This window comes from Pavona decussata, unplaced genomic scaffold (genome assembly GCF_977016875.1).
Source record: "Pavona decussata unplaced genomic scaffold, jaPavDecu1.1 SCAFFOLD_426, whole genome shotgun sequence".
In the NCBI taxonomy this organism is placed as follows: Eukaryota; Metazoa; Cnidaria; class Anthozoa; order Scleractinia; family Agariciidae; genus Pavona; species Pavona decussata.
The window spans coordinates 1-25,592 of NW_028145783.1; the positions used below are offsets into that span (position 1 = coordinate 1).

The 25,592-nt window shown below is 39.5% G+C and overlaps 1 long non-coding RNA gene and 1 pseudogene across 4 annotated transcripts in view; one reads left to right on the top strand and one right to left on the bottom strand.

Annotated features, from left to right (window-relative positions):
- Positions 1 to 41: 41 nt before the first annotated feature.
- LOC146450744 (uncharacterized) overlaps positions 42 to 25,592 on the bottom strand; it is a 40,862-nt gene continuing 15,311 nt past the window's right edge. For 3 of the 4 annotated variants that reach the window (XR_014860222.1, XR_014860224.1, XR_014860223.1), the window contains 5 exons: positions 22,459 to 22,479; positions 20,144 to 20,164; positions 17,785 to 17,805; positions 15,426 to 15,446; positions 42 to 2,542 (listed from right to left, as the gene is read on the bottom strand). This is a non-coding gene — a long non-coding RNA (uncharacterized LOC146450744). The remainder of the gene's footprint in view (positions 2,543 to 15,425; positions 15,447 to 17,784; positions 17,806 to 20,143; positions 20,165 to 22,458; positions 22,480 to 25,592) is intronic. The other variant, XR_014860225.1, reaches the window with a different exon arrangement.
- LOC146450745 (uncharacterized) lies at positions 10,249 to 14,536 on the top strand (annotated as a pseudogene).

Sequence of the window (25,592 nt, forward strand, 5' to 3'; positions counted from 1 at the left end):
ATATAGTTTTTTTTTTTTTTTTTTTTTTTTTTTTTTGTTGGCCTAATTACCTCGATTAAGCAGTTGATAAAATCAAATGTTCGTTTAACAAAGAAAAAACCACTGTCGTCATAAGACTCATAACATTGACGACGGTGTTTTTATGTTAAAATATAAACGACATTTGGTTTTGTCAGCTGCTTTCAGTATTGAGGAAATAAGGTCAAAAAAATATTAGAGAGAGCTCACGTTTGTGGTTTATATAGTTAGCAGTGGAACCACGCTATTGGTTGGAAGCATGTCAACATCAAAAATACTGAGAATGAAATATGACGAATGAAAAGCGTTTTTAGATACCGTGGAGATTAGGAGTGACAACTACAGCTAGAATTTTTGCTCTAAATCTAGAGCATGTAATATGGCATCAAGCCGGAAAGTAGTTAATTAATTTTTTAACCCTCAAATTAATTTTTGAAACGCGCGTTTTACTGTGAAAAAAAACAAAACAGCCAGTGATTACCACGGTTTGATTGCAGGCAAATAAATATAAGCTAAGTAGATTTTATTACTGACACAGTTGTCGGATTACAACGACTAAGACCGAAGCCCGAAGCCCGAAGCCCGAAATCTTTCCAGCACCTGTTAAACAAATTTTTTTCTGACCTTTTACGGTCAACGCTTGATATCGAGAGACCACGTACTTGCAAATTCAACCTGATCATAAAGTAGTTTTCGTTTTCACATCTTACAATTTAATACGTTTGCCACTTGTACTCATATGAGAGCCGAATTCTAATAAAACGTAAGCGTTTTACTGTAAACCAAACAACGGAGTCGAAAGCTCGACGGATTTGCAGTCTCAGAATGTTTCCATTTTCTTTCGACTGAACTTATCATTCCGTCGTTTACAATCTAGTGAAAAACAGATTGTCGGAGTCGCAAGCGGAAGCGGAAGAATAAATCAATCACAATCCCGGTTTCTCATAACTGTGATTGATCTATTCTTCCGATCCTGGTAACGACTCCGGTGATATGGTTTTCACTGCATCGTAAGGCTGAGACGTAATCAGAAGCACATCGGAAAAAAAATACTAACCTCTTACTAACCGAGCGCGAGGGCCGTACTGGGGAATATTGGCCCGAGGTCGTGGCAGTACGGACCGAGCGCAGCGAGGTCCGTACAAAAACGACCGAGGGCCAATATTCCCCAATACGGCTCGAGCAAGCTAGGTTAGTAAGTAGTTTATTATATGGCGCTCGGAGCAAATTTGTTTATTTATAAAAACGCAATTCCGGTCACTTGAATTCAAAGGGTTTCCTGCGTGACGTGTTTTTGATGACGCGAGCAACCCAGAAAGAACAAGCTTCGGTACCGAGAGTTTGAAAGCAAATTTACTGAACAGTTTACATGTAATCATGTTGATTATAGAAAGGACTTCAAGAACGATTTGTAGCGGAATTTGACAAAAATCTTAACAGCTGCGGTTTGTTTTTGAAACTCACAAAACTGGTTTCGTCGAAACTTTACTAGCCCATCACAAATGACGGATCAAGAAAAGGTTGCTGTGAAAATCACATTCAACTTTAAAAGAAGCAGCATTAAGTCAATTGTCCTCATCGCTCTCATCTCTGGCTTGGAAACCCAAGTGTAGGGATAAAAACCACCACACAGTTCTTTAAGTTCGAAGTGCAACTGTGTTGGAGTCGCCGAATTCTCCTGCCTCAAAAAGAGCATCTTCTTCGTTTTCGTCAATCGCCTGAGCGGCTTGCAGCTTGTTTCTTCTGTCGTGTTCAGTTGTGAACTAGTGACTTGTGATTTGCAGCTAGAACTCTTCTCGATTTTTCAAACGCATTGTCCTTGAGTATGTTGAATGGATATTTCTTCTCAGATAAGTATCGCTGTATATTGCGCTGAAAACTGGAAAATGTTGCTGGTTCGTATTCACCTTTTCCTGTGTACGTTCATAAAAAAAATTGACGAAAGGTGGTCAAGGTCGGACGCAGGTAGGCTTTCAATTGTTTGACTATTTAAGCCATTAGCTTCAATAAAACGGAGTAGCATGATCATATTAGTAGACGTCTTCCTTTTGTGTTTTCACTTCTCTGTTTGTTTACGAAATCGTCAATGGCTTCGTGGCCTTAGCTGATGCCTGTTTCGGAGGTTTCTAGATCTTTGGGATAGTAAAATTTGCTTTGTAAATGATATTCTTTTTCGTCCATGTTGGAATCAGTCTTTTGGGTAGTTTCTTTGTAAAAAATGAAAGTATTTTCAGATTTTCTTTTCGCAGTTTTAGCTGCAAATTTTCAAATTTGCCGCTAGTCCTAAAAAAAATACACGGCTTATGACCGTTTCCACGGAAACGGTCCGTATGGTAAAATCCCGACCAAGAAAGAACCAATCAGAACGCGCGGATTTACCTCAAGACTACCTTGCCATATAATAAATAAATTTATTCCACTGTTTGATTTTCAATAGATCTTCCTCAAATGGAGCAGTTTTCAGCTTTGACACTTAGTTTAACTTTTTCCCATACATTACCTGAATGCGTCACTTGTTTTAATGCTAAAAAGAAAAAAGAAAAGTAAGAAACAAATCAACAAATGTCAAGGCCTCGCGGTTTGATCAATAATTATTTTTTAACTTTTATAATCACCTAGATAGGTAGATGATAATTATGTAGCTGATGGAAATGCCGTGTGTAAATAAAGTTATCCTATCCTATCCTAATCCAACCAAGGGATTTTACAAACTCACAAATGCCAAAGTGTTTCGAGGCTCATAACTCTACGTTAGGGGCAATATATCGGGCCAAAAGCACCCTTTATGCTTTGTCATCTTGTTCTTATACGCGCCAAATTGTGACAAAATGCACTTTGTGGCACTAGTGGTATCAATGCTGGCGTAATACCTATTGGAGGACTATCTATCTAATTTATATCTACAGGCTCGTTCTTAAACTTTATAACGACATTTATTGCTATGTTAAAATATCAAAGAATGTTTGGTTTTATCAACTGCGTTGCTGAGGTAATTTGCCCATCTTAAAAAAATACACTAGAGCGGACGTTTCAAGTGTTAGCCCCTTGTCACAGCGAATCAAGGAATTGTGGGTTGTGTGTGGTTTATAGTAGTTTATAGTTGTGAGGAGTGGAGTTACGCTATTGGTTGGAAGCATGGTAACATAAAAGATAAGAATAAAATATCAGGATATTAAATGTGAATAAGGGAGAAACGAAGACTCGGAAAAAATCCGAGTTTGAACCCACGCCCCTCCGTGAATTGGACTCGGATTTTTTATCCGAGTCTTCGTTTCTCCCTTATTCACATTTAATGTCCTGTTGTTGTTGTTGTTGTTTCTCCGTTGAATAAAATGTCACCAATGAAAAGCTTTCTTGATTCCGTGGGTATTAGGAGTGACAATTACATTTATAATTTTTGCCCTAAATCCAGAGTATTTGCTTCCACTCCTTCACCGACGCAGCACCACAGAAACTACCCTCCCCCAGCCGCTATTAATACAAAAGTGTATAAAGCGCTAAATGAAATTATAGTAGTTTTTTCTTAGACAGTAGACAGTAGTCCATATTCAATTGAAAAGGAAATAATAATAATAATAATAATAATAATAATAATAATAACAATAATACCAAAAATATTAAAACAACAACCAAGACGTGGTCTATACGTATACACTGGAATGTTAACCAGAAGACGGGTGGACGGAAAAACGAGCTAGTGAAAAGTTAATTAACACTAACAAAATTTTCTGCATTCAATGAAAACTATACTACGTTTCTCGGCTATTTATTAACTTGAATAAACTGCCATTTCTGTGCTGTCAGTTAAAATTTTGATTATTTCTTAGCTATCAGTTAATCTCATGCAGACCCTTTATTGGGGTCCCACTGACAAACAATCAAAGGCTCCTGTGAGCCAACTCGTGAATGCAGATGACACATCAGTAATTGAAATTAAGACGGCTACGGAAACTTCCTTGAAAGCTAAAAGAAATTATATCTTTGCCCGATTATGTAACGAGAAATAACCATTCTTGTACTGTACACATCGTTTTGGCCCTCGTGCCCGGCTTTGCGGTGAGCCCACCCATAAAAACCGCCAGCTACGCAGGCTTTTTTTCTCGAGCTGATCTCACGAAGGGAAATCTGTTGAACAAAGTGTCGCACTACATTGCATGCCCGGCCTAAATGCGTGAAATTTCTCCTCTGGAGTTCAGTCCACGTAATCTTGAAGTAAAAATAATTTGAAATATGACTAACTTTTGCTAAATAAGAATTATTTCAACGAGAGCTAGTTGTCGTCTGCATTTTGCTTCATTTATATTCAACGAACGTACTGAAAAGGTTTTGATCCTGTACACATGCATTTCAATAAATTCTCCAAGGTATGTATTAAACAGTTGATCAAAATTCATCGACCAAAGGAAATTGCGAAAGTGAAACATTTTTTCCCTTTCAAACCTCTATGAAAGCTGAAGAGATCAAAAATTGTTCATTTCATCAGAAATTTGCATAATTTTGTTTACGACGTCACTGATGCGTGACATGGCACTTTCCGCGTTCGCGTAAAAACTGACAGCCAAACTAATGTTTTTCAGCAAATTAATCTATCTGATATAATACTTTTGTATGTGAAGCAAAAATATGATGAAAGATGTCGAATTTTCATGTATGCAAAAAGGGCCGTCGATAAAACCAGGAACATGGAACATTCCGGAACATTCCGGAACATCCCGGAACACGAAAAAAAACTTGAGATAAAAAAAATTATAATAATAATAAATTAAACAAAAATACAGGAAAAGATGAAAAAAAAGTGAGTATATTTACATAAAATGAAATTACATTGTATCCGACAAAAATTCATGTAAGAAGAAGTACGGAGTAGATGGGAGGGTAGTATAAATGGAGTATGTACTTCAATGGTATGTACTTCATGTATCCCTTATTATAATAGGGGATATATGAAGTACCTACGATAAATGGGGCGTTGTAACTGACCACACTGAATGAAGGCGCAAGTACTTTCCCGCCATTTGCAGCACGTGCTTATCGCCCGCTACGCCAGATCAGTTCCGGCTCGGCTGACCAAAGAATCAATTTCCTGATGTTCGGAGTGGAGCTAAAAGTCGTTCGCGCAGTCTTTTTACCAAAACCCTCCCGGGCTCCCCGCCGTCTTCGCCTAGGGCCTCACGTTCCGTATTTGTACTCCTTTGTTGGTCGTTCGGGAGCTTGGACCCGTTTCTCGAACGAAAGCCACGAAAACTTCTCTTCCCTTCCAATGAGACCAAACCGAGAATCAACAGAATGCGGCAACTTCTATCATGTCGCTGTCGTGTTAGGTTTTCTAAGCAGTCCGATCAGCCTTGCAGAAATTTGAGTCATTTATATTTTTGGCTGATTAGATCTTTCACAGATCCTGCGTATACTTGCAGCATTTTCGCTGTGCGGTTCCTTGTAGATTGTTTGCTTTTACAAAGCTGTTCTCTATGCTTATAACTATTTTTCATATGAACAAAATTTCCTGTTAGGCCTGTTTGTTTTTAAGATAAAATCCACTGAAAATAGCCGGAACTGATCAGTTTCTGGCGTGGCGGACGATAAGCACGTGCTGCAAATGGTGGGAAAGTTCTTGCGCCTTCATCCAGTGTGGTCAGCTCAACACCCCATTTATACTACCGTCCCACCTCTCCACCTACTCCGTAATTCTTCTTATATGAATTTTTTTTCGGATACAATGTAATTTCATTTTATATAAATATACACACTTTTTTTCATTTTTTTTCTTTATTTTTGTTTAATTTATTATTTTTTTTTTTTTGTATCTTAATTTTTTTTCTTGTTCCGGGATGTTCCGGAATGTTCCGGAATGTTCCGGGATGTTCCGGAATGTTCCGGAATATTCCATGTTCCGGGCCTGCAAAAAGTTATGATTAGCAGTGAACTTATCAGTTAAGAGTGCTTCTTTCAGCCAGATCTTTCGGCGGCAAACTTTCATGTCACGTAAATGCTCTGGTTTATTCAAAGAGCTTGCCGACAGTCCACTAATTGAATTTTTAAATTAAATTATTTTTCAATTCAATTATTGTTAAATTCAAATATTTTTACATTCTGAAAAGACACCGCAATTTGTGGAAAAAAACGAAAAGACCTATAACTTTGCTCAGATTCAACGAAAAATCTCCATTCTTTCACGAAAATGATTGTCAAATTATTCTCTACAGACTGAATGAGAATATCCTGACGCGCCGTGAGCAGAAAATTTTCGCGTGTTTTTCCCCTAATTGAATTTTTCAGTTCAACTATTTTTACATTCTTAAAAGACACCGCAATTTGTGGAAAAAAAAAACGAAAAGACCTATAACTTTGCCGGCGAGGGTAAAAGGAGGAATGAGTTGGGTCTCTGTAAAACGGTGAGGGTAAAAGACGGAAAGAGTTTGCGGAATGGCATGTGGCATGGCGTGCGGAATGGCATAATTATGCGAAATACGATTTACGCGGGGAATAAATTAACTGAGGAGCGCTTCCTGTTTTCGCGCCAATTTTATAAGAGCAGCAGTTTTTTCGATGTTGCGGACTATTAAACAACCAAACAACAGATCGAGGATTAGAAAATATACGCCTGGGATAGAACATGTCTGATCGCTGGTTAGGAAGTTAGAGTGAAGAAATCGATGAAGTTTCCCATTCAAGGAACTAAGAATAAATTAAATTTCTAGTTGACAAAAAGAATGTGGTAGCGAGTAGCCTAGACAAAAAGCAACACCAGACTGGAGAAATAACATCAGTCCAAGGCCAAAACTATTATGTGAGAAATTTTAAATTAAAACTCGGTCATTTTATCAGACTCCTTGACGGTTACAATTTGTACAACTTATGGGAAAAATATGTTCTACTTTTTCTCACCTTACATTTTCGTCGAGCGACGAGTACGCAAGTCACTGTTGAGCTGCTGAGCTAGCTACCTAGCTATTCAATACGGCGATTCAGGTAGCTATAGTTCAGTTACGCGTTATCGAACTAAACATATCCGTCTTTAATTAAGGTCTTTCAGTGCCAGACGTCCCAACCTAAAATGAGATTTAAAGGCGAAAAAGCCCTAGAGCAAAAAAGCAGATGACAAGTAGGGTGTCTAATTATCGACACTGACTGTGTGAAAGGTTTTGAAACTATTCTTATCACAAATGCATTTTGGTCAAATTGTTGTTCATTTTCTCGCTCATGATAAATGAATCATCGAGCATACAGGGTATGAGAATTGATCTTTTACCGAGGGTTTAAAAAAAAAGAAAAAATGTTTGTTATTTTCCCTCGGTAAAGGATCAATCTTTGTCCTGAGAAGACTTCACGCTGCCACATTATTTTTGTCAACCGAAGTCGCATGGAGTAAAGTGAGCATGAAATCTAATTTACCACGGATTTACTCATAGTTCCTTGAATGCAAAAACTATAAACAGTTTTCATCGCTTTTTTTACCCTCACTTCTTCCAAATCAACAATCAGACGCTCAAATCCTCGAATTTTTGTTAATATTTAGCGGGATATTTAGCAAGAGTCCGCAGCATCAAAAAAGCTGCTGCTCTTATAAAATTGGCGCGAAAACAGGCTGCGCTCTTCAGATAATTTATTCCCCGCGTAAATCGTATTTCGCATAATTATGCCATTCCGCACGCCATGCCACATGCCATTCCGCAAACTCTTTCCGCCTTTTACCCTCACCGTCTGTAAAACGCAGACCGGATGGCGGCGGATGGCGGATGGCGGATGGCGGATGGCGGATGGCGGATGATAAAATGCGGATGACAAAATGCGGATAATAAAATGCGGATGACAAAAAAAATTTAAATAATAAATAAATAAATAAACAATTTCTTACGCCCAATTTCTTTTAGAAAATTATGTAAAAATTACGTGAAAATTAAGTACTGACTCATGCCGAAAGACTTACGCTATGGTTTGACCGTTTGTTATATGTTATGAAGTTGCATTAGGAAATAGCCGGAACAAATTTTTCTAACCGCTTTGCTTGACTTGAGGCGAGGGTACATCTGAAAGCTGTTTTTACGCCGCTTAAAATCGATTTAACGGAAATATCTCGCTGGCGTTTCAAGCAATACAAGAACCTTTAGCTCATAACACAAATCAATGTCTGATTAGTTAAGATTTGATGTAGTTTAAAAATGAACTAACCAGCAAATCAAGTAAGTTATTTTGCTTACGATATACTGTCTACGTGCGGGTCTAGGGGTAAGCTAAGCCTTCAGTGGCCGTGTAAAACAATGATAATAAGATTTACCTCGACAGAAGCCGGAAGACATTGGTCAAAGCTACAACTAAAATGCTAATATCGCAATTTTGTAACATGCATTACAGTCAACCCAGGTCACGCGTGAAAAGTATTTCCAAGAATGAAATGAACATTCGAATTTCTCTTTGTAATGTCCGACGTGTGAATGGAATGTTGGACATTTCTCTGGAAATCGTTCCGAAAAAGACGCATTAACTAAAAAAAAAGATTCAAAATACTTGGGAAACAATTGTTATTCTTGAAATATTCAATTAAAATGACATGTAAATTTCAAAACTCCGTTCAAATTTCAAAAATATCGTTCACGCGTGACCTGGGTTGACTGTAAAACGCAAAAGCTATAAATAATCCCTACCATCGTGGGCTGGACCAGCATTTTCACCATACATGTACAGTGAACACAAAAAAGGTTAACAAAAATTGCCTGACTTTAAAAAAAGGTTGAAGATCGATTGAGTTTAATCAATTCATTAACTTAACTCACCTCTTCCAAACAAAAGTTGGCTGGCCCAAATCTGCGTCGCCTTCCGACAACTCAGACATCGGTTAACCCAGGTGCGCGGTTCATCCACTCGAGCTATTACTTACGCTATTAAACAAGCCTTTCTACGTACAGGTGCCGTGCACGTACAAACGCTCGGTGAAAATTGACAACTATTTAGGGTAGGGTGGTGTGTCGATCAAGTACTGTAGTGGTAGTAGTGTAGTTTTCCTTGTTAAATGTTAGTTACTAATAAAGATGGGGGAAAAGAAGGACTGTAGTGGTGATGTTAAGTTGAAAAGTATGGATCCCGATCAAAAAGTACTTCTTCTTCGATGAAAGTGCTTTCTTTTTTTCGGATCCGACGATACATAAAGAAAAAATGTGGGAAATTTGTGATTAATTAATTAATCAATCAATTTATTTATAACTTAATAACTTACTCGATTTGCCGGTTAGCCTCCCACGCAGACGTTCTTAGGGCTCGTCACGTCATATTTCCGTTCGTGGGGAAGGAAATATTGCGTGACGATCCCAAAGAACGTCTACGTAGGAGACTATTTGCCAGTTCTGTTACTTCTCTTAAGGTGGGGGTAAACGTGAATTTGGATGGAATTTTAAAAGGTTTGAAGAAGGGATAAAAGAAAGAAAAATATATTTGAACACCAACAGACAGTTGCCCCCAATCCAAGAGCACAACAGGTTGGTAGGGGACTGTTTGAGTGTACATATATCAATTTTTAACTTCAAATTGTAATTTTGGCTACATCAAATATTAACTATTTCTTATTTCTCCAAATTTTACTACTCTTTTGAGAAAAACTATCTCCTCCCAAATATACCTAAAAATCCCCCAAAAATTGATAAAATACCCCCCAAACATTTTTTTGTGTTATGACCTAAGGGTTCTTGTATTGCTTGAAACGCGAACGAGATATTTCCGTTAACTCGATTTTAAGCGGCGTGAAAACAGCTTTTAGATGTACCCTCGCCAAAGCGGTTAGAAAAATTTGTTCCGGCTATTTCCTAGTGCAACTTCATAACATATAACAAAAGTCAAGCCATAGCGTAAGTCTTTCGGCATGAATCAGTACTTAATTTTCACGTAATTTTTACATAATTTCCTAAAAGAAATTGGGCGTAAGAAATTGTTTATTTATTTATTTATTTATTTATTTATTTATTTATTTATTTATTTATTTATTTATTTATTTATTTATTTATTTATTTATTTATTTATCATTTTTAATGTTTTTTTGTCATCCACATATTTCCATCCGCATTTTATTATCCGCATTTTGTCATCCGCATTTTATCATCCGCCATCCGCCATCCGCCATCCGCCATCCGCCGCCATCCGGTCTTCATTTTACAGAGACCCGGATGAGTTTGCTGAATGGCATGTGGCATGGCGTGCGGAATGGCATAATTATGCGAAATACGATTTACGTGGGAAATAAATTAACTGAAGAGCGTGTCATGTTTTCGCGCCAATTTTATAAGAGCAGCAGCTTTTTTGATGCGGCGGATTCTTGCTAATTATTAACAACAATTCGAGGATTTCATCGTCTGATTGTTGATTTGGAAGAAGTGAGGGTAAAGAAAGCGATGAAAACTGTTTATAGTTTTAGCATTCAAGGAACTATGAGTAAATCCGTAGTAAATTAAATTTCATGTTCACTTTACTCCATGCGACTTCGGTTGACAAAAATAACGTGGCAGCGTAAAGTCTTCTCAGGACAAAGATTGATCCTTTACCGAGGGCAAATAATAAACATTTTTTTCTTTTTTTTTTTAAACCCTCGGTAAAAGATCAATTCTCATACCCTGTATGTTCGATGATTCATTTATCATGAGCGGGAAAATGAACAACAATTTGACCAAAATGCATTTGTGATAAGAATAGTTTCACAACCTTTCACACAACCAGTGTCGATAATTAGACACCATACTTGTCATCTGCTTTTTTGCTCTAGGGCTTTTTCGCTTTTAAATCTCATTTTAGGTTGGGACGTCTGGCACTGAAAGACCTTGATTAAAGACGGATATTTTTAGTTCGATAACGCGTGACTGAACTATAGCTACCTGAATCGCCGTATTGAATAGCTAGGTAACTAGCTCAGCAGCTCAACAGTGACTTGCGTACTCGTCGAAAATGTAAGGTGAGAAAAAGTAGAACATATTTTTCCCATGAGTTGTACAAATTGTAACCGTCAAGGAGTCTGATAAAATGACCGAGTTTAAATTTAAAATTTCTCACATAATAGTTTTGGCCTTGGACTGATGTTATTTCTCCAGTCTGGTGTTACTTTTTTTCTAGACTACTCGCTGCCACGTTCTTTTTGTCAACTAGAAATTTAATTTATTCTTAGTTCCTTGAATGCGAAACTTCATCGATTTCTTCACTCTCACTTCCTAACCAGCGATCAGACATGTTTTATCCCAGGCGTATATTTTCTAATCCTCGATCTGTTGTTTGGTTGTTTAATAGTCCGCGACATCGAAAAAACTGCTGCTCTTATAAAATTGGCGCGAAAACAGGATGCGGTCTTCAGTTAAAATATTCCCCGCGTAAATCGTATTTCGCATAATTATGCCATTCCGCACGCCATGCCACATACCATTCCGCAAACTCTTTCCTCCTATTACCCTCACCGTAACTTTGCTCAGACTCAACGAAAAATCTCCATTCTTACACTAAAATGATGAGTATGATCATGCGCTTACCAGAAAATCTAGTCGAGAAGTGGAAGGGTGTAGTGGCAGACTTAAGAGAGAAAGGCGAAGTTCCAAGCTTACACCATATCGGCGCATTTGTAAGAAAGCGCGTCAGGGCAGAGTTCGGTGATATCCAAGATGAGATGAGGAGTCAGAGGAGCGAGTCTAGTGGAGGCTCCCGAGGAGGAGGACAAACCAAAGGAGGACGTGGAGTGCACTCTACTCAAAGATCCAGACCGCTGAAATGTCACATTTGCAAGGGTTCACACGCACCACCGTAATGTCCTACTCTGACGGATTCAACAGTCAACGAGCGTTTTGAGTTAGTGACAAAACGCAAAAATTGTGCTTCTCGTGCCTCGGCAAAGGACACATGGTCAGAGAATGTCGGACGAAGAAATTATGTGGGCGTAACGGTTGCCATCACTACCACCATCCCCTGCTCCACACCGACCCTTTTACTGCCAGTGGGGTAGCTTCAGTTTTGGATAAAAACGGTGTCTTGCCTATAGTGAGAGTTCGTTTTAGGGCAGCAAACGCCGATACAGAGATGGAAACGTCCTTATTGACAGCGGAGCAGCCACGACGGCGATCAGACAAGACTTTGCCAGAGCCCTTGGGTTGCAAGGAAAGCGAGAACGGATAGACTTGGCCGTGGTCGGAGGCGAAAGAATAGAGCAGTCACAAAGCAGAAGAGTTAAGTTCTGGATCTTTACCTTAGAGTCCAGTGAAGAGTTCACTATAGAAGCCCATGAAATCAAGAAAACAATTTTGAGTATTCCGCCCCTGGATCGTCAATGGCTACGTTCTTTTTCTTATCTCAGCGACCTTAACTTTCCTCACAAGGCCGGTCCTGTTGACCTTATCTTAGGAGTCCAATACGCCCACTTACATGCCGAGGACGAGACATGTCAAGGATTACCCTTCGAGCCGGTAGCAAAGAAAACCAAGTTAGGATGGCTGGTAATAGGGTCTGACAATCAGAGGAATTCCAACAGTGTCTGTGCCATCAACTTTGTGCAGCCTCTAAATCTCGAGAAATTCTATGAGTTTGAAACCCTTGGAGTTCAAGCAAGAGACTGTGCTTGTCCAAAGGTGGCCATCTCTCGTCAAGACAAGGAAGCAATTGAGTTGATGGAAAGTTCTTGAAAACTAGAAGACGGCCGTTACACGATTGGTCTTCCGTGGAAGAACGATAAATCCCTCTTACCCAACAACTACCCGCTTGCAGAGAAGAGGCTACTTTCCCTGGAAAGAAATCTCTTACAGGATGAAGCAAAGGCAAGGCAATCATGGAGTACGAGAAAAATGGCTGGGCTCGCCCTTTAACCGAAGATGAAGTAAATGCTAACGATAAGACAGTATACTACCTGCCTCACCACGGAGTCTACCGTCCAGAAAAGAAGAGTACCCCCTTGAGAGTGGTGTTTGATCCAGCATGCCAATGTCAAGGTGTTTCCTTGAACTCGTTCCTACACAAGGGTCCCTGCCTCATTGGAAATTTGCTCGGAGTTCTGCTTCGCTTTCGTGAAGAGCCAGTGGGTTTAATTGGAGATATATCGAAAATGTACTTGCAAATTCGCCTACCCGAAGGTGACACGCATGTTCATCGGTATTTGTGGAGAAATTTGGATCAGTCAAAGAAACCCACAACGTACGCCTTACAGAGGGTTACCTTCGGTGACAAACCTTCACCGGACATGGCAAGTTTTGTAATGCTCAAAATGGCAAAGGAAAACCAGGAAAACAACCCAAATGCTGCTACCGTTCTCAGTAGAGACAGATATATGGATTTAATTCATTCTTGTCCAACACCAAAGAAAGCAGTTGACACAATCAAGGAACTAGACAGGGTACTCGACACCGGAAGTTTCAAGATAAAGGAGTGGCTGTCTTCTTCGAAAGATGTACTCAAGGAACTAACCCATGAGTCTGTGATGGAATCCCGTCGGGAAATTCCCAACGTAAAGAGTAACTCGGACAGTCCTGTCAATCTAGATGGAGAGAAAGGAGTCAAAACGTTAGGCGTGGGATGGGATCCACAAGCCGATGTCCTTAGCTTCGCAGTGAAAGAAACAAAGATTCGGAAATATACGAAACGATCTATCCTGTCAAACATCTGCAAGCTTCTTGGAATAGGAAAAAAAATGTTGGTGACACTGTCGCTGAGAATGGCAGGCTAAAGTCTTGGACCCTTTTCAAGGATTAAGGGATTAAAATAAATGATTTAATGTTCAATGCTAATAGGTATTTCTGCGGCGATTCCAAAGTCATGGAGAAATTTGCTTGACGCTGTCAACACTAATACATCCACATCCAACGGTAACTGAAGATTTCATATTATCCTCGCAATCAAGAGATGAATCCATCAACCTCTCCACCATAACTTCCAAACAATATTGGTATTTAGTCAAACAAGTTCATGTCTCTCTCACGGTAATGCATCATAAATACAACACTCATTTTCAAAACCACTCAATGATAATTATTTGGGATATGATATATCTATATCTAATCGGAGGACGTTTATACAAATGGTAATATCCACAACTGGCTTCGCGGCAGCTAAGTTCAGATATCCATGCTTGCACCAAGCAACAAATTCACGGCGGAGACTATGTGAGTAATAAGCCTTTCTAATAATAATGACTGAGAGAGGCACAAAAACTATAAATTCGCCGCACAAATTCTACCTCATGATATCCAATATCAAGCCGCAACTTCTTTTGAGGTTCACATTTTCATTATTCGCGGCAAAAAAAAAGTATGAGAATCATAAAAACGATGAAATCAAGCGACACTGAAAAAATCGTTGCACTTTTAGCGACACCAGCGATGTAGTTTCAAGACAAAGATAGCTGGGTAGTTAATACGGGGTGGTCATTAAATAGGTGGTCGCTCAATAGGGGCATGTAGTATGTAACTTTCATGTACCAAATTTATTAGATTTAACGCCCACCTTCGAATAAGCCCCCACTCTGAAAGCTCAAAAAGCTAATCAGCGCCCAGCCTCGAATAAGCGCCCACCATGACAGCCCAAAAAGTTAACAAGCGTCCACATCCCCCCCCCCCCCCCCCCAACAAAAAACATTTCTGACTAACCGAGCGTGAAGTGAGAGGAGCGTCCGTTGGGTTCCAAAACTACTATTAGATACAATAGTCAACGAATTTTCATATTGTTTATGGCTCGTTCATGTTAGCTTTTGCACTTTGTTTCGTCTTGTTGAACCTAAATGAAAATGTTATCCCATGTGTAACTGTTTTGTAAAAATGTCCTTGATTCCTGAAAATCTTGGAAAACCTGAATAAGCAAACTCCCGCGAATAAGCGCCCACCCTCATGGGCTCAAAATTAATACCGAATAAATACGATATGTATTTTGTATTTATAGTATCAAAATGTTTGTATGCTCATAAAAAATCGGACGACTGTGTAGCAGGTGTCCGCTTGTTTTATTAAGAGTAAGATTGCCGACTGAATTCAATCAACGACACAAAGTGCCAAAAACAAGTAATCATAACTATCAAAATTTCCGAGAACAAATGGACCCACTGACCCTCCGATCTCCCGCCTGAGAAATCGAAAGCCCGCCGTATTAACCCCTACAGCACCTCGCCACCAATTAATACATTTGAGCGCACTCGACTTAAATACCAGAATATTTCGGCTCACCAACACAAAATCGGGGAGGAACATTTTGAGTGCATTAACACGCTCCTTCTTTGGCATTTGATGGCATTTAATGTTATGTAAGTATGTAGACTGACAGCACCATCACAATCAAGCTGTGGCCGGTAAAGGGTTTTTTCGCTCTCTAAACAGCCTCGGATCTAATTTCATTTCAGCTACAAATAAACTCTTCACCCATTCTACTTAAAAAAGAGCAGCTTCAAGTTTAACATTTTTTCATAAATGTATTACCTTTGAATATCCGTAGAGGATCTGAAAACAAAACAAAAACAAAGACAATCAACGAAACTCAAGGCATCGCCTTTTGATTAGTAAATCTACTGATGGAATTTGTACTCACTCTTAAATATCAACATATTTGGCAGCTTGAGTACTCTGATACGCACCACGGTTTCCGGAATTTGTTGGTGGAATCTCATTAATTTGGGGCGGAATATATCAACGCCGATGACGTTAAAGGGTGAAAATAATGCTATTGAAAACGATATCATACGAAATCGTAATGTTAAAGATAGAATAGTAATATCATTGCAGTCGAGGAGTGGATGGTGTTATTCGCTTACACAATAAAACCTTTTTTCCCAGCTCATTGATTCCTTCCACTTTAATTGTGCTCAATTAGAAGTCAGGATCGAAAACGGCTTCGTAAGCGCTTAGGCTGGTTCACACTGGCGGCGAAATGAGAAGCGCAAAGAACCTTTGGTTCCACAATCGTTGGCTCGACAGACTCGGCCGATTTGTTTTATCGCAAGTATGAATGCGAAATCTACTGAAAGCATTTCTGCGCACTCTTAAATATTAAAATACTTGGCAGCTTGGGTACTATGGTGGGCACCGCGGTTTCCTGATTTTTCGGTGGAATTTCATTAATTTGGGGTGGACTACATTAACGCCGATGACGTCATGGGGTGGAGGTAATGTTTTTGGAAACGACATCATACGAAATCATAATCTAAAAGATAGAATATTGACATCATCGGAGTCGAGGAGTGAATGGTGTTATTCGCTTCGACAATAGAAAACTTTTTTCCCGATTCATTGATTACTTCACTTTAATTGTGCTAAACCAGGAGTCAGGATTCGTGAGCGCTTAGGGCTAGTTCACACTGGCAGTGGAATCCGAAGCGCATGGAAACTTTCCTTCTGCGATCGTTGGCTCGACGGAATCGGAATCGCAAGGATAACCTTTCTTTTCTGCAGCTTCCAATTTCATCGCTTGAAATCAACAAGTTGAATTTTAATGTTTTAAGAGGAGCCTATTACAATGCTCATTCTCCTTCCCTTTACGTAAAATTTAGAACGGAAAACATGACGGCCTAGCGCCATTTTAAAAAAGCGAGGCTTCAGTTTCTGCTTCTGTCGTATTGATTCACACTAGGTCAAAAGATTCCGACTCCGATTCCCATTCCGCTTTCGTCGCTTCTGTCTACTAAACCACTGCCCCTCCAGTTACGACGTTTGTACGCACTCGACTTAAACACTTAAATGTTTGGCAGTTTGTAAAACGGGGTATCTATTTCATCACTTTCCCTACATGACCTAATGGCTTAAACAGATTGTGATTGCCATGCATTAAAATACAGTAAGAAACTAGTGTATTCTTATTTCATTCTAGTCTTAAACAGGGTGTGATTTTGGGTTAAATGTCTTAAAAAGGGCCTTGAAATTTTGAATTCTGTCTTAAACAGGATAGGGAAATCGGAGAATTGTGTCTTTTAAACAGGGTCAGCGTTTGAACGCCCGGGCCGCACCTCCCTACCCAAGCATCTGTTGAGTACCCCCCCCCCCCCTCCCCCGGGATCTAGAGTAACGTTACGCATCACGCGTACGTTTAAATCTTTGTACGCTTTTCAATGTTTCGCTGTTTATATTTTTAAATGAAATTCAGGGGAAAGCATCTGTTGTTCACCTTTCACTTGAAGACAGAAACAGTTTCTACATTGGTTGTTTCTCTAAAAATCTTGGGGAACCTGAATAAGCAACCTCCCGCGAATAAGCGCCCACCCTCATGGGCTCAAAATTAATACCGAATAAATACGATATGTATTTTGTATTTATAGTATCAAAATGTTTGTATGCTCATAAAAAATCGGACGACTGTGTAGCAGGTGTCCGCTTGTTTTATTAAGAGTAAGATTGCCGACTGAATTCAATCAACGACACAAAGTGCCAAAAACAAGTAATCATAACTATCAAAATTTCCGAGAACAAATGGACCCACTGACCCTCCGATCTCCCGCCTGAGAAATCGAAAGCCCGCCGTATTAACCCCTACAGCACCTCGCCACCAATTAATACATTTGAACGCACTCGACTTAAATACCAGAATATTTCGGCTCACCAACACAAAATCGGGGAGGAACATTTTGAGTGCATTAACACGCTCCTTCTTTGGCATTTGATGGCATTTAATGTTATGTAAGTATGTAGACTGACAGCACCATCACAATCAAGCTGTGGCCGGTAAAGGGTTTTTTCGCTCTCTAAACAGCCTCGGATCTAATTTCATTTCAGCTACAAATAAACTCTTCACCCATTCTACTTAAAAAAGAGCAGCTTCAAGTTTAACATTTTTTCATAAATGTATTACCTTTGAATATCCGTAGAGGATCTGAAAACAAAACAAAAACAAAGACAATCAACGAAACTCAAGGCATCGCCTTTTGATTAGTAAATCTACTGATGGAATTTGTACTCACTCTTAAATATCAACATATTTGGCAGCTTGAGTACTCTGATACGCACCACGGTTTCCGGAATTTGTTGGTGGAATCTCATTAATTTGGGGCGGAATATATCAACGCCGATGACGTTAAAGGGTGAAAATAATGCTATTGAAAACGATATCATACGAAATCGTAATGTTAAAGATAGAATAGTAATATCATTGCAGTCGAGGAGTGGATGGTGTTATTCGCTTACACAATAAAACCTTTTTTCCCAGCTCATTGATTCCTTCCACTTTAATTGTGCTCAATTAGAAGTCAGGATCGAAAACGGCTTCGTAAGCGCTTAGGCTGGTTCACACTGGCGGCGAAATGAGAAGCGCAAAGAACCTTTGGTTCCACAATCGTTGGCTCGACAGACTCGGCCGATTTGTTTTATCGCAAGTATGAATGCGAAATCTACTGAAAGCATTTCTGCGCACTCTTAAATATTAAAATACTTGGCAGCTTGGGTACTATGGTGGGCACCGCGGTTTCCTGATTTTTCGGTGGAATTTCATTAATTTGGGGTGGACTACATTAACGCCGATGACGTCATGGGGTGGAGGTAATGTTTTTGGAAACGACATCATACGAAATCATAATCTAAAAGATAGAATATTGACATCATCGGAGTCGAGGAGTGGATGGTGTTATTCGCTTCGACAAAAGAAAACTTTTTTCCCGATTCATTGATTACTTCACTTTAATTGTGCTAAACCAGGAGTCAGGATTCGTGAGCGCTTAGGGCTAGTTCACACTGGCAGTGGAATCCGAAGCGCATGGAAACTTTCCTTCTGCGATCGTTGGCTCGACGGAATCGGAATCGCAAGGATAACCTTTCTTTTCTGCAGCTTCCAACTTCATCGCTTGAAATCAACAAGTTGAATTTTAATGTTTTAAGAGGAGCCTATTACAATGCTCATTCTCCTTCCCTTTACGTAAAATTTAGAACGGAAAACATGACGGCCTAGCGCCATTTTTAAAAAGCGAGGCTTCCGTTTCTGCTTCTGTCGTATTGATTCACACTAGGTCAAAAGATTCCGACTCCGATTCCCATTCCGCTTTCGTCGCTTCTGTCTACTAAACCACTGCCCCTCCAGTTACGACGTTTGTACGCACTCGACTTAAACACTTAAATGTTTGGCAGTTTGTAAAACGGGGTATCTATTTCATCACTTTCCCTACATGACCTAATGGCTTAAACAGATTGTGATTGCCATGCATTAAAATACAGTAAGAAACTAGTGTATTCTTATTTCATTCTAGTCTTAAACAGGGTGTGATTTTGGGTTAAATGTCTTAAAAAGGGCCTAGAAATTTTGAATTCTGTCTTAAACAGGATAGGGAAATCGGAGAATTGTGTCTTTTAAACAGGGTCAGCGTTTGAACGCCCGGGCCGCACCTCCCTACCCAAGCATCTGTTGAGTACCCCCCCCCCCTCTCCCCCGGGATCTAGAGTAACGTTACGCATCACGCGTACGTTTAAATCTTTGTACGTTTTTCAATGTTTCGCTGTTTATATTTTTAAATGAAATTCAGGGGAAAGCATTTGTTGTTCACCTTTCACTTGAAGACAGAAACAGTTTCTACATTGGTTGTTTCTCTAAAAATCTTGGGGAACCTGAATAAGCAACCTCCCGCGAATAAGCGCCCACCCTCATGGGCTCAAAATTAATACCGAATAAATACGATATGTATTTTGTATTTATAGTATCAAAATGTTTGTATGCTCATAAAAAATCGGACGACTGTGTAGCAGGTGTCCGCTTGTTTTATTAAGAGTAAGATTGCCGACTGAATTCAATCAACGACACAAAGTGCCAAAAACAAGTAATCATAACTATCAAAATTTCCGAGAACAAATGGACCCACTGACCCTCCGATCTCCCGCCTGAGAAATCGAAAGCCCGCCGTATTAACCCCTACAGCACCTCGCCACCAATTAATACATTTGAACGCACTCGACTTAAATACCAGAATATTTCGGCTCACCAACACAAAATCGGGGAGGAACATTTTGAGTGCATTAACACGCTCCTTCTTTGGCATTTGATGGCATTTAATGTTATGTAAGTATGTAGACTGACAGCACCATCACAATCAAGCTGTGGCCGGTAAAGGGTTTTTTCGCTCTCTAAACAGCCTCGGATCTAATTTCATTTCAGCTACAAATAAACTCTTCACCCATTCTACTTAAAAAAGAGCAGCTTCAAGTTTAACATTTTTTCATAAATGTATTACCTTTGAATATCCGTAGAGGATCTGAAAACAAAACAAAAACAAAGACAATCAACGAAACTCAAGGCATCGCCTTTTGATTAGTAAATCTACTGATGGAATTTGTACTCACTCTTAAATATCAACATATTTGGCAGCTTGAGTACTCTGATACGCACCACGGTTTCCGGAATTTGTTGGTGGAATCTCATTAATTTGGGGCGGAATATATCAACGCCGATGACGTTAAAGGGTGAAAATAATGCTATTGAAAACGATATCATACGAAATCGTAATGTTAAAGATAGAATAGTAATATCATTGCAGTCGAGGAGTGGATGGTGTTATTCGCTTACACAATAAAACCTTTTTTCCCAGCTCATTGATTCCTTCCACTTTAATTGTGCTCAATTAGAAGTCAGGATCGAAAACGGCTTCGTAAGCGCTTAGGCTGGTTCACACTGACGGCGAAATGAGAAGCGCAAAGAACCTTTGGTTCCACAATCGTTGGCTCGACAGACTCGGCCGATTTGTTTTATCGCAAGTATGAATGCGAAATCTACTGAAAGCATTTCTGCGCACTCTTAAATATTAAAATACTTGGCAGCTTGGGTACTATGGTGGGCACCGCGGTTTCCTGATTTTTCGGTGGAATTTCATTAATTTGGGGTGGACTACATTAACGCCGATGACGTCATGGGGTGGAGGTAATGTTTTTGGAAACGACATCATACGAAATCATAATCTAAAAGATAGAATATTGACATCATCGGAGTCGAGGAGTGAATGGTGTTATTCGCTTCGACAATAGAAAACTTTTTTACCGATTCATTGATTACTTCACTTTAATTGTGCTAAACCAGGAGTCAGGATTCGTGAGCGCTTAGGGCTAGTTCACACTGGCAGTGGAATCCGAAGCGCATGGAAACTTTCCTTCTGCGATCGTTGGCTCGACGGAATCGGAATCGCAAGGATAACCTTTCTTTTCTGCAGCTTCCAATTTCATCGCTTGAAATCAACAAGTTGAATTTTAATGTTTTAAGAGGAGCCTATTACAATGCTCATTCTCCTTCCCTTTACGTAAAATTTAGAACGGAAAACATGACGGCCTAGCGCCATTTTAAAAAAGCGAGGCTTCCGTTTCTGCTTCTGTCGTATTGATTCACACTAGGTCAAAAGATTCCGACTCCGATTCCCATTCCGCTTTCGTCGCTTCTGTCTACTAAACCACAGCCCCTCCAGTTACGACGTTTGTACGCACTCGACTTAAACACTTAAATGTTTGGCATTCTGTAAAACGGGGTATCTATTTCATCTCTTTCCCTACATGACCTAATGGCTTAAACAGATTGTGATTGCCATGCATTAAAATACAGTAAGAAACTAGTGTATTCTTATTTCATTCTAGTCTTAAACAGGGTGTGATTTTGGGTTAAATGTCTTAAAAAGGGCCTAGAAATTTTGAATTCTGTCTTAAACAGGATAGGGAAATCGGAGAATTGTGTCTTTTAAACAGGGTCAGCGTTTGAACGCCCGGGCCGCACCTCCCTACCCAAGCATCTGTTGAGTACCCCCCCCCCCCTCCCCCGGGATCTAGAGTAACGTTACGCATCACGCGTACGTTTAAATCTTTGTACGTTTTTCAATGTTTCGCTGTTTATATTTTTAAATGAAATTCAGGGGAAAGCATTTGTTGTTCACCTTTCACTTGAAGACAGAAACCGTTTCTACATTGGTTGTTTCTCTATAGTAAACGTGAGACATCTTTATCTATCTCAGTCTATCTATCTATCTGTCTTGGCCCGCGAGGTCATAGACTGATTTAGTTGCCAATTTTTCGGTTAAACAAAACTAACCTTGAGGCACTCAGGTTAGCCTAAAAACACTCCAGTTAGCCTAAAGAGCACTCCAGTTAGCCTAAATAGCACTAGCTTAGCTTAAATAGCTCCCCGGTTAGCTTAACGGTTAGCAGTTTATGTTGGGGTTGTTCATGCCTCGCATGCCTCGTATGTTTTGTTCATGCTTTGCACTTCTGGCTTGCATATTGTAAACACTTCTCACGGCCCAAAAACAAAGAACGCTACCGAGAATTTAAAGAATTTGATAACACGACAGAAAACGTAACTCGTACCAGCCAAGTACAAAAAACGAGACCGAGAACAATAACTCGTGGCCCGACGTCTTACCTCTCGGCCCATCGCGACCCCAAAAAGAAAAAAGAATTTGACAATGCTACCGAAACCTTAACTCGGTCCGCCTTACGACCTGAGTAATAAACACTTCACCTATTCTACTTAAAATGGAGCAGTTTTTAGTTTAATTTTATTAATACACATTACCTTTCCAATCCCGCAGCACTTCTGAAAAGAAGAAAGAAAGAAATCAACAAAACACAAGGCATCGCGTTTCGATCAGTTAACCTACTGAGGGCATTTCTACACACACTACACAAGCCACTACTACACCACCGCGCCACCACTTAAAACATTTGTACACACTCCACTTAAATATTAAAATATTTAGCAGTTTGTAAGACTACACGTACAGGCAAATATACCAAACAAACAATCCCGATTATATTTTGTCGTCCTGTCCTCATGTAAAAGCCGAATTCTTGTGATACAAAGGACAGTGTGTGTCTGCTACGGCCAGCTCATTAACACAAAATCGAGGAGAAACATTCTAAGTGTATTAACAGCTTTTTCGTAAGCATTTATGATGACATTTAATGTTATGTAAGCGTGTAGACTGACACCACCATCACAAACAAGCTGGAGGGTTTGTTCTCTCTCTTAACAGCCTTGGATCTATTTACATTTCAGCTACAAATAAACACTTCACCCATTATACTAACGGAGTTGCTTTTAGTTTAGTTTTTCATAAATATTACCTATCAATCTCCGTACTGCATTTGAAAACAAAAAAAGAACATATCAACAAATCTCCAGGTATCGCCTTTTGATCAGTAAATCTATTGAGGATATTTGTACACACTCTTAAATATCAAAATATTTGGCAGCTTGAGTACTCTGGTAGGCAGCACGGTTTCGGGATTTTTTTCGGTAGAATCGCCTTAATTTGTGGTGGAACACATTAACGCCGATGACGTCATAGGGTGGAGGTAATAGCAACGACACCATACGAAATTATAACCTAAAAGATAGAATAGTGACATCATTGGAGTCGAGGGGTGGATGATGTTATACGCTAAGACAATAGAAAACTTTTTCCCGGTTCATTGATTACTTGCAGCTAAATTGTGCTTAACTGGGAGTCAGGATCCAAAGCGGATTCGTGTGCCCTAAGGGCAGGTTCACACTGGCGACAGAATTGGAAGCACAAAGAACCTTGCGTTCCGCAATCGTTGGCTCGACGGAATCGGAATCGCAAGGATAACGTTTCTTTTCTTTCGCGATTCTGCAGCTTTCGATTCCATCGCTTGAAATCAACTGTCAACTGGTTAATCGAAATCAGAGGCGCAAGTAGAACAATCAACCAAAAGCCTCCTTTCGGTACATTTAAAATTCAGCTTGACAATATGAGGCCAAGGGTTCACCAACAAAGAAAATTAAATAATCATGTTTATTCATTTCTGTTGTATGTGTCGTCTGGACCTCGATATCAAGTTGAATTTTAATATTTAAAGAGGAGCCATTACAATGCTCATTTTCAATTCCCTTTACGTAAAATTTAGAACGAAAAACATGACGGCCTACCGCCATTTTCAAAAAGCGAGGTTTTCGTTTCTGCTTCTGTCGTATTGATTCACACTAGGTCAGAAAATTCTTCTGATTCCGACTCCGACTTCTCGCTTTCGTCACTTCTTTCTACTATCAATAATCAATCAATTATCAATAAATGTCTATTTAAACACGGTAAAATCCATCAGGAGTATAAAAATTAGAAATAACCTAACTATCCTAAACAAAATTCAATACCTAACTTCAACTAATCTAACTAAAACCTGTTTTTCATAAATGCCGTGTATACTTGTACTCTAACATTAAAAATGATCATGAACTAATCTTTTGAATTGACTAAGACATTTAGCTTCTCTCACATGACAGGGCAGGCTGTTCCAGAGAACTGCTCCGCTATAAGTAAAGCTGTTTTTCATGAAATTAGTTCGCGGAAACGGGACACTTAGTTTGTTAACAGAGTCCCTCAGGGAGTAACGCGTTTCATTTCGTTTAACAAATTTAGATGATAAATATTCAGGAACAAGACCATTTAAGGTGGCCGAACACAGTTTGCGCGCGCTTTACAGATTCTGTTAGTGAGTTACTGCGCGCGCTAGGGTTGTGGTACGCAAATACGGCGGTCGATGAAGTGATCCCTCAATTTCACATGAAATGGATAATAAAGTTAAGTTTTGATCCTAAAATAACTAAGTTTCTCGTTTCTGGACTCTTTTTCTCTTCTTTCCGAGCAAAAAAGTCATTCACCAAGACCTTTTGCATGCTTTTCATCTTTGCCATGAAACCCAATTGCGCATTTGAGCAAAAAATTGCGACTGGTTGTTTTCGTGGAAATGAACTGTTTTCTAAGGAACCGGTCATTAGAATTTCGTGAAATTTGGCATGAAAATAGTTCTCTAAAAGCGTAACTCGCCTACAAAGAGAAACCTAAATCTAACAGAGGGTATCTTCACAAAACATTAAAATGCAAAATAAAAATTTACAGGAGAGCTCTCTGTTAAAATTACATGAAGATAGTGCAACTGTGTCAGTGTTTTGTGAGTTTTTCTTTTTTTCTGGATACAAAAAATGGAAAAAATCTAATGGGTACATTTTCTAAAAATAAAGGAAACGTACTATTTATGGACGTTTAATAGCTCGTTGCGTTGCCATGGAAACGGTACTTAGCTCAACAAGTCGTACGAAAATACATTCTTTCTTAGTTAGTCTTACACCATACCAATTTTAGGCGTCCAGAAATACATAGTTTCCAAATAACATCTTCTAACACCTGTACACTAAAAAACTGTATTCGGCCACCTTAAAGACTTGTATACCATTATGGCTTTCTGTATTTGAAATTGAGTGCTCAAATCTTTCCAATCGAGTTGTATAATTAAACGATTAGCGTCAGCATCATAGCTAGAAAAGTTTAAAATGCGAGTGCCACGGTTCTGAAGCTTCTTTAAACTACTGCGCCTCCACTTAGGACGTTTGTACACACTCGACCTAAACACCAAACTATTTGGCAGTTTGTAAAACTATTCGTACAGGCAAATTTACCAGGTAAAGGGTACCGTTTATGTTTTGCTGCATTGCGAGCAATCTCTCTTTTGCTCGAAAATCCGCGGGGAAGAAAGAAAAAAAACTGAGCAAGTGCGAATAAGTTCGCGCGAGGCGCGAGCGTGAGCTCGCGAGGCTATAAGCCGCGAGTAGCGTGAAAGCCGCAAGTCGAGCGAAAAGAGAGACTGCGTTGCCTTCATTCAGCCATTCTGAATCCCAGCATTCTGGAACGT